General features: G+C 39.5%; 1 pseudogene; it reads right to left on the bottom strand.

The window, feature by feature from the left end:
• Nucleotides 1-881: 881 nt before the first annotated feature.
• LOC147423731 (uncharacterized) lies at nt 882-6,599 on the bottom strand (annotated as a pseudogene).
• Nucleotides 6,600-12,199: the final 5,600 nt, after the last annotated feature.

Raw genomic sequence — 12,199 nt, 5'->3', positions numbered from 1 at the left:
AATATTTAAATTTCTTGCACGAGATAAGTTGAAGTCTACACTGGCAACAAGTCTCTATCTTGTTTTCTCTACAAGCAATTAGAGAGAATATGAGAGAGAGAGAGAGAGAGAGAGAGAGAGAGAGAGAGAACAAAGTGAAATCTTTGAATTTTTGGTATGAGGAAAATTGAAGTCTACTCTAGTAATGAGTCTTTATCTTCTTCATGCTATAAGCAATTAGAGAGAATAAGAGAGACCCCCCCCCCCACCCCCACCCCCCCCCCCCCCCCCCACACACACACACACATGATGATTATTGAGTAGGCATTTGCTTGCATTACCCTAACCCCAATAAGAACAACAAGAACAAGATAATGACATGAGAAACACAACATTTTCCCCATAATTGAACAACATATATATTGAGCCTCGATTTTCAAGTCAAGGCACCATGATTGTGGATGAAAAAACCCTTGTGGGGACAAGGGAAAAACCCACAGTCTCCATATGTTGCTCGTTGTTGCATTAAAAAATATACTATCTCAAACAATACATAGAGTCAAGCCACAAAAATAATTGTCCACCAATGGAAGTAGCTAATCTACTAGTTTTCCTCCTCAAGAGGAGGACCACAAACTTTCTTCTCTAAACACTCAGAGAAGACAAAGAAATCACCCTCTAACATTAGACAGTGACGTATCTCCTTTGTGCAAGCAAGCCCCAAACCACCACACCCGGCAAAGATGTCCATAACATGGTCGTCCTCATATGTGAATGTTTCTAGAAGCCAACTGTGTTAAACATAATAATCAAAGTTTAACGACAAGAGATTGCATAGAACTATCAAGATGCGTGTCCTGATTCACAAGAGTTCATGGCTAGAAAGTTACCTGTAAAAAGTCTCAGTACGCTCTGCTCCCCCTCGAATCAAATCTCCAGCTAAACTTGTATAATCATTACATGAACGAGGAGGAGACTCTGTGAGGTAGCTTCTTGAGGCCGGAAAGAACTCAGGAGAAACATCCTCCCCAGCCTTTCTATCATAATGAGGTGTAATGCTTTGAGCATTCTTACGATAAAATAGACCAAGAGTGAGATCCATCACCTGTGAAAGGAGAGAACAAATCACTTAATAAGAAGAACTCTAAATTCATACGCAAGCTTTAGATAGAGAAGGCAACCTCACCTTCTCACCAGTCTCTGGGTGTAAATATCCCCCATCACACATCAAAGTCCACGAGCGATGGAGCTGCAAACTAAATCTATTAGCTTGCATGACAAGATCTCCCAAATGTTGTGCAAGAGACAAAGTCACCAAGAAACCCTCGTCTGCCAAGTGAACATCAGCAATCTCCATGACACCAGTTGACAAGGCAGTGGAAAAGTGGTTCCACTCAGGAACAACTTTTACATTACCTACACAAGCAAGTTAAAATGAAAAATCACATCATAACATATATGCATTCTATAACGAGCACGAAGCCTCCCAAATGACATAAAAAAATTTCACCTATAGTGTGATTGTGAATACCATCAACTAACATGGACGTAGGGAAGTCTGCAAAGATCAATCTTGCCACATATTGGGAGATTTCCCCCTTCAATGCATACTCGCGCCCATCATAGATTGGTGTTTTCTTGAACCACATTTCAATACTAACACAAAACAAATGATTATGATAAGAGTACATTATGGTAATATAACTTTTTAGAGAAATATGTAAGTCTTACCTATGCCATGCTAGGTCATCAATTGCTTCCACATCCAATAACAAAGCATCCACACATGTAATAAACTCCTCTCCTAAACATGAAAATGCAATTTTCAATTGCTTAGAATCTCAAAGAATGCTTAGAAAACCATAGGACATGTCAATGGTTAACGCAAGTAATAATTAATTAGAGTAATAAAAAGCAAATAAACAAGCAAAGAACGTCTACCTGTGGTACGTTTTGTTGGCATCCGCTCATTTAGAGAACGACTCATAATAGTCTCGGAGAAGCAAGACTTTGATGCTAAGGTGGATCTTTTTGGTAGAAGAGAAGTTGGAAAGCTCTCCTCCTCAACATCAACATCTACAGGCACACGTTGGGGTGTTTTTTCTATACTTTTTTTACCTTTTCTTGCACGTGAGGGTGGCTTGGTGGATGGCTCTATGTATGTAGCTTGGGGTGAGATTACACCGTCATTAGAGATGGGACTCTCTTCCAAAAAACCTTTCCATACAAAAGTTCACAAAAAAAAAGATCAACGAAATTCTATTTTAACTAAAATATAGTACTTCATACAAGAGATTGTAGTTCACTTACGAGCATGAATCTCTTGCTCGCTCTTTGGGATAACACCTAGGGGATACTCCAACCACCATGGACAGTGAGAGCACTCCCAAGGTGTAATACCCTTTTCCAAGAGTGTTGATGAGAACATAGTATTCTCGTCCTCTTTATCTAACCATTCTTGTACATCCTCCGGCATAGACTCTATCATCTTTAGCCGCATACAATTCAATAGCCATCTAAATGAAAATTCAATATAAATATGAGACAATAAAATACATCATCATGAAACGAAATTAGTATTCAAGAAATCCAATACCTGTACACAAGACGTTTGCTTGCATGCATCACTTCGGGTAAAGAGACATAATCTGAAGCACTCTTCATGTTTGCCATAACATGAGTATAAGCCAATGAAACATGTGTCTTCCTAGATGCCTTAAAGAAGGCCTCAAATGTTTTTGGCAACAAAGGACCCTCCACCTCAAACTTAGCAATAATAATTGTAGCTTCACCAAACATTCCTTGCCAATAGGTCTCTTGCCTCATGTAAGCTCTAAGTTTCTTATAGTCTGCAAAATGACCTCCTTTGGAGTCCTTAACTTTGGTCAAAATCATCATGTGAAGAAGTTCTTTGCGTCTATTGAATTACAATCGTTGATCCAAAAATTAATGTTACTAATTACATTGCACATAAAAATAATAAATCAAAGTTTAAGATGAAATAAAACATACCTCTCTATTGTGATCTTTGCGGCGCACAAGCTGTATAATTTATCATGAGTGATCCCAACCATTGTTTTGTCATGCCAATCCTTGTCAAATAGCATAGTAAAAAACTCTTCACCATGTGCAGGATTTGCAATAGAAAGGTACTTATATCCGCTATCCCTCATTTTTTCTTCTTCCTTCTTTAAAGCTTCATTCATCTTCTTTTTTAAATCCTCCCCAAGAAGACCTAAAGTTCTAAGCCTTCTCTTTTCATCAGCCAAAAAGGACTCCCATCTCCCCTTCAAAGCAAAACAATTATTTGGCAATGTTTTCATGAGCCATTAGCAACACAACACAAACAAATCCAAGACTGCACATAAGCTTCCCATGCAAGAATTCAAGGTATATTTCAAACCATCACTCCCTCCATATCTTGCCACCGCCGTAAACGCTTCCCACATGGGAATTCAAGGCATATTTCAAGTCAAAATTCATCCATAACTTGCCACCTATGCAAAGGCTTCCCACATGAGAATTCAAGGAATATTTCAAGCCAAAATTCACCCATAACTTGCCACCTCTGCAAAGGCTTCCCACATGGGAATTCAAGGCATATTTCAAGCCAAAATTCACCCATAACTTGCCACCTCTGCAAAGGCTTCCCACATGGGAATTCAAGGCATATTTCAAGCCAAAATGCCATCCATAACTTGCTACCTCTACAAAGGCTTCCCACATGGGAATTCAAAGCATATTTCAAGCCAAAATTCCATCCATAACTTGCCACCTCTGCAAAGGCTTCCAACGTGGGAATTTAGGGCATTATACAAATCGTAACCCAATCCATAATTTGAATAGACTTCCCACATGAAAATTAAAGGCTTATTTGAAAACATGGAGTCATGCATATCTTGTAACCTTCAACTAAGGCACCTTCAAAGTAAAGTAGTTGAAGACATACTCATTCTCAAAGTACTTGCAATTTAAATTTTTTAAAGAAATGTATTTATTATCCCAAACAAGTTGAGCATCATGACATACCTTCCAAACAAGCTGAGCAATCAAAATGCATGGCGTTGAGTACCATGGCACAATCCCTTGGTTATGTCTTGCCTCCAATTTAAGCTCAACCTCCATCCAAGATCTCTGCTCAGGAGTGAGATATTCCATTATGCTCGACTTATTTGCTATACCAAACTTCTGAAACATAAATACTTCATGTGCCAAGTTGGGTGGAGCTGTAGCCCGCGAGATTCTAAAAGCAAGAGTTGAAGGATAATCAAATGAAAAAGCACATTACAACCAGAGAATTGAACAACAATAATCCATATAATTCTTACTCGTTTGTTGTATCAAGACTCAAAATCAACTCTGCTTCCTTCTTTTTATCTATCTCAATAAATTCACAACGAACTTGCACATGATATTTTTCATCCTCAGAGTGCTCTACAAAAGAAACATCATCCAAAATAAAATTTCAAGTGCAACAATGTATATTCAAACTCAAACACAAGAGAAAAGAAGCACTTGCCTTCTTCAATTCGTCGCATCCAAGTTTTTAACCTGTGGTTACCATCCCACACAAAAAACAGTTTGCCTCGAAGATCTACCCAATCACCCACAAGATTCTTTTCAAATTCTACATTGAGTCTTTGCCATATTGGATCCCACTTCTCAATCGTGTCCTCTGTCAAATGTTTTGTTTCTCCATGTCGTCCTTTAAGTGAAACAATAAAAGAACCCATAGAAGAGACATAGCCAACCCTATCAAATGTGGATGTCAACCAAAGTGCATCCGAAATTGCACATCGAACAACATCTGTAGCTATTAATCTACATAAGGGAACAAAAGGGGGTTCTGACTTTCTTTTGATATGAAATTGACTTATGACTTCATTCATCAACCCTAGAGACACATTCTCCCCAAAAACCCTGTCATGCTTTGAAAAGTCATCTTCTTCATCCTGGTTATTGTTCTTTGTGTGAGTAGTTTGTGGAGTGGGAGCAAAAGATGGACCAACAATATTTGGAGTGATAGCAGTGCTGTTAGAAGCTCCATCTATAGACCTGTCCAAGGACCACACTTCATCATCAACATACACATATTGATTTCTTCTTTTCACAGACTTCTTTGGCGGACTCATTGGTAGAATCTTTGAGGAACCATCCTCAAGTGTAACTTGCCTTCCTTGAACAGTCCCAGACCGTAGAGTCATACCCCCTGAACATTTCGCTTCTCGTTTTCTCATGGAGCGTTTAGGAGCCATGGTAAATATATTAAATCTCTATAAAGAAAATAAATAACATAATCAAAACTTTGTTTACAATTACTAACTCTCTCTTAAAATACTGCAAGTGCAAAAAAACCATAACAAATATATAAATACCAAAGGACAAAGAAGAAGAAGAAAAACTTGACCTTCTGCTAAAAAATGAACATAAGATAAATACCTGATAAAAATGATCCTTCAAGATGGTTTCAAGTCATAAAAATTGCACGTCAAAACCTGTCAAAACCAATAACTAGCACCAAAATTTTCTCAGTGGAACAATTCTCCATTAAGATTTTGAAGTGGACTTGAGGTACCGTATACTCATATACATACCTTGAGAAACATCAAAAGACACTAATTTGTTTTGGCCTCCAATAACTTGCAACTAAGCATGCCATGATTTTGAGTAATGGAACGACTTTGCTAATCACCTCTTAATTATGGATTAAGTGGCTTGCAGTGATCCTATGGCTTAATGATTAAGCATACATTGGCCATGGCAATGGCATGATTTGAACCCTTAATCAAAGCTTGTGCTCAAATGGCATTGCACTGCCAGAGTAAATTTTCCTTGACATTTTTATTTTAAGCAAAGTAGAGGGGGCATACGTCCTATAACCAACGCTCAAAGCTTACAGGTGACAAATGGACGGCCAAAGTTGAGAGAAATTTGAGTTTGTTGATGAAAAATATATACCTAGATTGCCAAAATCAAAGAAAATTAGAGAGCAGCAGGGTGGTAGAGAGTGGAGCTTGCATGGTACTATGTGGTTCTTGAGATGGATTACTATTAAAAGTTACTGTATTTCTAAGGGCCGAGTGTATATGGAAGTTATAAATAGCTTCATAATAGGACTTAACTTTAGGCTAAATGGGTTTGGATTATTAGAACATGAAGTGCAAGTTAGAATCCCAACCATAAGTTGGTGTAGTGGGTAGGCCGGGTGGGAGGTTCTTTTTGGTTTTCCTTTGCAATATTCCAAAGGGTAAGGAGGAGGCATCAAGGTTGTAAATATATTTTAGGTTTGAAAGTGCAACAAGATGGTGTTGCTGCTGGCCTGGTGAAGTAGCTACTCGCTGTTGAGAGTGGAGGGCGCACTGGCACATGCGGTGATAAGGCCGATGGTACATGGTACACACTAGTGCATCTTTTATCCCTCGTAAATTCGGCACTACTGATTACAACGCTAAGAGGCGACACAAGCTCAAAGAAACAAGAGAGACCATCCATGAATGTGTCTGCATGTGCAATACTCAATTGTGTAGCACATCTACATCAAAAGAAATGGCTTGCTACATGTGTGTACCGCTTATTGTCAAAACACTTACCTCCGTGCTCTCGTGAATAATGCATTGCATGTTGGAAACTTTGTGAGTTATGCAAATTGGAAAGTTATCTCCTTCATAGAGTTCGTAAGTGCAACCGTCCACATTGGGAGCAGCTTTTTGCAGTTGGTCTATCGGGGCAATAAGGACAATATGTGGGAGGCGGAGTGGAGGTTGTGGAAAATGCTAAGCCAAAGGATCGGTCACACGAGTAGCTACAAGTCTTGCATGGCGACCTTCACTTGACAGTAAGCAAGAGATAAGCCATGAATGACCAGAATGGATGGAGACAAAGCCAACTTATAGCAGAACTTGTGCTCATTATTGAAGGATTGAGCTCGCTTGAAAGGAAACCAGCACAAGAAGTTTTGAACAAATTATCACAATAATTCACACATTGTGGCTTACCTCAACATCATGAGCTTCTATGAGGTGTGAGATCTGAATTCATTTTGTTTGCTGTGTTTTTTTGGGTGCAAGGCGGCCACATGTGCAGATAATTTTTTCCTGATCCGAAGACCTACAGCCTCAACTTTGCCCCATCCCAAACTATGGTGCATTTCAGTGGTGTCTAAAAGCTACTCCCACCTGCGGACGGTGCTTGGGGGATGATACATCCCAAAATACTCCCACCTGCACCTGGGTATTCTAAAACCAGTTCACCATGTACAAGGCACGCCACGCCACGCCAAGGAATCTCCAGCATCTGCCGTCTTCAAAGCCAAAACAGTGCAGCGAATGGAAACGGTAAACGGAACCTACAACGTTCACCTGAGCTCGCGTAAACTGCGGTAGCGTTCTCCTGCACCATACTGAACCTCTGGCTATGGGTCTGACGACGACGACGCAGGGTCTGACGATGACGACACAGACGATGCAGGGTTTGACGATGCAGGTCTGATGATGACGACCCAGATGCAGGTCCGATGCAGGTTTGATGATGACAACGCAGGTGTACAAGCACGCTATCTGTCCGCGCCCGCGCAGACGGACAGCGAGCTCGCACCGGAGAGGGTGAAGTTTCACAAACCAAGCAGAGCTTGGGCAGAACACAGTCAAAATGCTTCTTACCTCTCTTCCTCCATCTCTCCCTCCACGCCTTCTCCCCACTCATTGAGCACGCTATCCGTCTGCGCGCAAGCAGACGGATAGCGTGCTCAATGAGTGGGGAGAAGGCGTGGAGGGAGAAATGGAGGAAGAGAGCAAAAATGGGATGTACCTGGTCTGCTCGTTGCTCTGCTTCGCCATTTTTTCCACAGATAAGAAGCTTTGTAAAGTTAAGGGTTATTAATAATTTTAGGGTTTTAAAACTTGAGGATCTTCTTGATTTGAGAAAAAATTACCAAAATACCCTTCTAATTTGTGCAAATTCCAAAAATACCTCTCAAATTTCACAAATTTCCCAAAATACGCTTGCTCACGATTTTCTATCTTTATTAATTTTTGACAATCGAGATCCAATTTTTAGTGCTCACCTCCCAAAAAAAAAGAATTATGTCTAAAAATAATGACTCAATTCATCTCCAAAGCGTAAATAACCAGCTTGAATTTTAGTTTTTGACAATCAGTCTTCTTATGAAAAGCTACAATTTTTTTAATCTTTGGATAAATTTACTCTCACAAACAGGGGTATTTTGAGAATTAAGAAAAATTTGAAGGATATTTTTGGATATTCCACAAATTAGAGAGGTATTTTGGTAATTTCTCATTAATTTTATTATCAAATTTTAGATGGTCAAAAAAACCTTGGTTTTTGTGAAATTTAGTGGATTTTTTTCGTAATACCTACGAAACTTATCCAAAAAAAACCTCTTGGTTTTTGTGTTTATATTCTTGAAAATAGGTGTATTTTGTGGAATGATCTGCATGTCTAATGATTGCGAGTCTCTTTTACCTCATAAATATATGATTTTTACCTAACGTTATGATTGGAGAGAGGATATTAAATTATGATTGTAGCCGTCGGTATTATTTAAAAATCAACCATGAGAGAATATTAAATTATGATTGTAGCCGTCGTCATTTATGACACAGAAGTCACTCATTCTGTGAAGAATATTACATTAGTAAAAATATATGCATTCTCTTTTAACATTATGTTTTATATTTTGGTAAGAAATTTGTATTAGGTCTAGACAAGCAGCTGCTTCCTTTGTCTTGCTATGGAGATGGACAGAGTAACTATCTCTTGGACACTTGGAAAAGAGACTCACACTAGAGAAGTAGAGCTTCGACACAACAAACTCTTGCTCAGCAGATATTATCTTCAGTGTCTTCTTCCTCCAACCTACAAATTTACCTGTTTGAAAGCAATAGTTTACATCGGGTTGGAAAAAATGTATATCGAAACCCCTTCAGAGTGGGATATTGATGAAAATGAGCACTTTTTACTAGACTCTACTCTCTCTTCTGAGTATTTCATTGAACATTCTAGTGATATGCTCTATATTACAGATAGTGGCGAGAGTGATTTTGGTGCTAAGCCAGGCATAACAAGCATCAACAACAGTCCATGTGCAAAAGAAGATTGTTTTGAGATAAACAATCCACCAATGCAAGAGGAAACAAAGCCTGTTGATAAAAAACAAATACTGGACTCCAGTGATGATGACGTGCATGATTTGACAAAAAACTCCATTATCCCTTGGATTTTAGGTAGCAAAACATGTTTCAGACTACAACATCTGATAAACAATAGTAAGCAAATCAAACAGGTGACTGAACTTCCACAAGTTTATGATGGTGACATTTCCTCTGATCTACCCCCCGTTGAAGAACGTTGTAAGAGGATGGAAGGGATGGAGCAAAAATTTGATGGTCATCTTTGGACTAGGCCACATAAAACTAACATGTCCATAAATTGTACTGTTAGGATTAGTTATTGCTTGGGCTCATTAGTTTGTCATAGAGTTCTTTTCCCGTATTATTTGAACAACACCAAGTTCAATGTATCCTTCTTTCATGGTTACTTGGATAAGCAAGTAAGCAAAGGGCTTCTATGTGAAGATGAAAACCTACGTATCACTTGTCATTATTGCAAAAAAGTTGTTTTCTGTGAGAGTCCTTGTTCTTGTAAAGTGTACTACATTTTGCCCTCAGATCCAAAGCTTACAAGAATGATGATTCACATAGGTCATCACTTGCATGAAGTTCAAGCAGGTACGTCAAGAGCCACAATAGAGAGAATACGGAAGATGGTTGCAAGTGTCTTGAAGGTGGATAGAAGCAGTGGACCAAGAAGAGTTCAGATGATTGTCGCCAGACAATTATTGGTTGACGCTATTGTTGGTTCAAATGAACTAAAAATGGGGGATTCAGAGCTCTCAAATATATTGGAAGAAATGATTCCACTGGTTCAGAATCAAAGGTAAAACATTTGACATTTAGATTTTTCAGTGCAATAAGGTTATTTCAATTTTTGACTTGTTTTGTATAGATTTAAGGTAATGGTAGCTAATGAGAAAAGACAACAATACTCGATTGTTGGGGATGGGTTTGACCACATCATGGTTTTGAAGAAAAAATGTCACTTTCCTTACTTTCATGGGAGTCGTTTCCCTGGACAAGGTGGCCCAAATGATAAGTGCTACATCTTTAAGATGTCAACAAAAGGTTCAGGGTCTGGTATAGACCTTGTCAATCGCATGCGTCGAGGAGGAAATGGAGATTTGAGTGCTTCTTGGGTGCATTTTGATCACACACACAGAATAGATGGATGGGCAACTTTGTCATGCTTTGTCTATGATGCAAGGTAATTTTTTAATGGTTTGCAGCATTTTGTCATTGCATCATTTGCATACTTGTTGTGGCTCTGATTTGTTATTTTCTTTAGTTTGAAGGGATTGATGGTTATAGCGGTTTGTGACACCAAAGAGGAGGATACAGAAACACAAGTCTTGTTTTGGAGATCTCTTAATGATGTTTTGGCTCAAGAAGGTTATCCATCAGCAGACTTTGCAGGCTTTATGGCTGATGAGGCTGGAGCAAATTGGGCTGCCGTGCGTACAATTTTCAATGGAGGGCCAAATAACATCATGATTGGAAGGGAAAGGTCCTGTCTCTTCCATTGGGAGCAAAGTCTACAGAAACATACTAAAAAATATATAGCCAAAGAAAAGTTTAGTATCCACAAAGACATGTGTGAGACTTGGCCCAAATCAAGGACAATGGGTCTGGCAATGAAGCAAGCAGAAGCAATTAGAAGATGGTGGTCAAATAATGTTGCAAGTGAGAATATCAAGTCACTGGAGAAATGGTTCAAGTGGTGGGAGACAAGGATATCTCATTGGGGTAGCCTACACAATGAAGTATGATACAATGATGAGCCTAACTTTGACTTTCTCTATTTTTTGTTTCACTGATTCAAAGTTTTGTGTTGGTGGCATGCAGATATCTATGAGTCCTTGGGAAAAAGCTCAAATTCCTAGTACCAATTTGTCAGAGACCATTCATGCATCTTGTCTTGCTGGTGAAGGGGGTAGCAAAAAAATTTCCTTGTATGATGCATGTGTCACTGATGTCATCAATGCTTACATTCAATGCACAAAGCAACATGGCTATCTGACTGGTAGATACATAGGGCTTGGTCCGGATATGCAAACGTATCTAGAGAGATCAAGAAATAAAGAGAAAACTCTCAGCCCACTTGCACTGGCACATGCTCTCCAAGGAGCAGTCGCAGGCACACCATTTTATGGGCAACCTTTATTGCATGGAGACAGGGAAACCGTGCAAAGAAAGAAGGCAAGAGGGTTTGCAGAAACAGCTTCTCATAAGCCTGGTTATGTGATGGAGTCTAGACAACGAAAAGAGCACAGACGACCACGAAAGATTTTTTTGATACGGACATGAAGAAAGAGGGACATAAATTTGATGTGAATGCAGATTCCACAGATGAGAAGATTCATGCAGATAATGACATAAGAGATGACACCGCACCCTCTATTAGTGAATATGATATATGTGATTTTGAGATTGCTGTGCCAAGGGGTCATTGGGCAATCAGACGAATGCCTCAAAATGTCTCTCGTAAGTGCTTTGGTGTGCTTGAAGGGAGAAGATGTGAGAATGTCATGCAAAGTAGGTCTCCAGGACTTGTGGCCCCATGCTTTTGGGGAGAGAGAACTTACAAAGACCAGAGGCAACACCAATGGATGTGGTTTTGTGGCCATGATGTGTAGCACACTGAAGTTGTGGCCAAACAAGTATTGTCACCACCGGAAAGGCCAACAACTTGGCTAGTAAAGAGTGGAACAAGTGTATCAAAGGAGGAGTATGCTGGTTTGCTAGGGGCAGGTTTTTTTATTAGAGCTCCTTCTCCAAAGGTTTTCAAGAAAGGGGAGACAATGGGAAGCTCTAGCAAGCGCAGTAAAAAATGGAGGTCCGGTGTCTCTAAGGAGGCAAATAAGCGCATGGAAATAGGAGCATGTATGGAAGCTTGTTTTGTACAAGAGATAATTATGGTGCCTGATCGTCATGCCGTGTTCAAGATATTAACGCAAGATGTATATGATGTGCATGTGGCTATGGAGCCCTATTGTACATGCCCTGATTTTCAAGGACGAGAGAAAGCAACAAAATCTTACATAGCTTGTAAGCATTTATACTTTGTCTACACACAGATTCTTGGGTTG

This window comes from Adiantum capillus-veneris, chromosome 26, assembly GCF_014529385.1.
Source record: "Adiantum capillus-veneris isolate H3 chromosome 26, ASM1452938v2, whole genome shotgun sequence".
In the NCBI taxonomy this organism is placed as follows: Eukaryota; Viridiplantae; Streptophyta; class Polypodiopsida; order Polypodiales; family Pteridaceae; genus Adiantum; species Adiantum capillus-veneris.
Note: the sequence above shows the minus strand (reverse complement) of the source record. Positions and strands in the feature narration are given on the sequence as shown.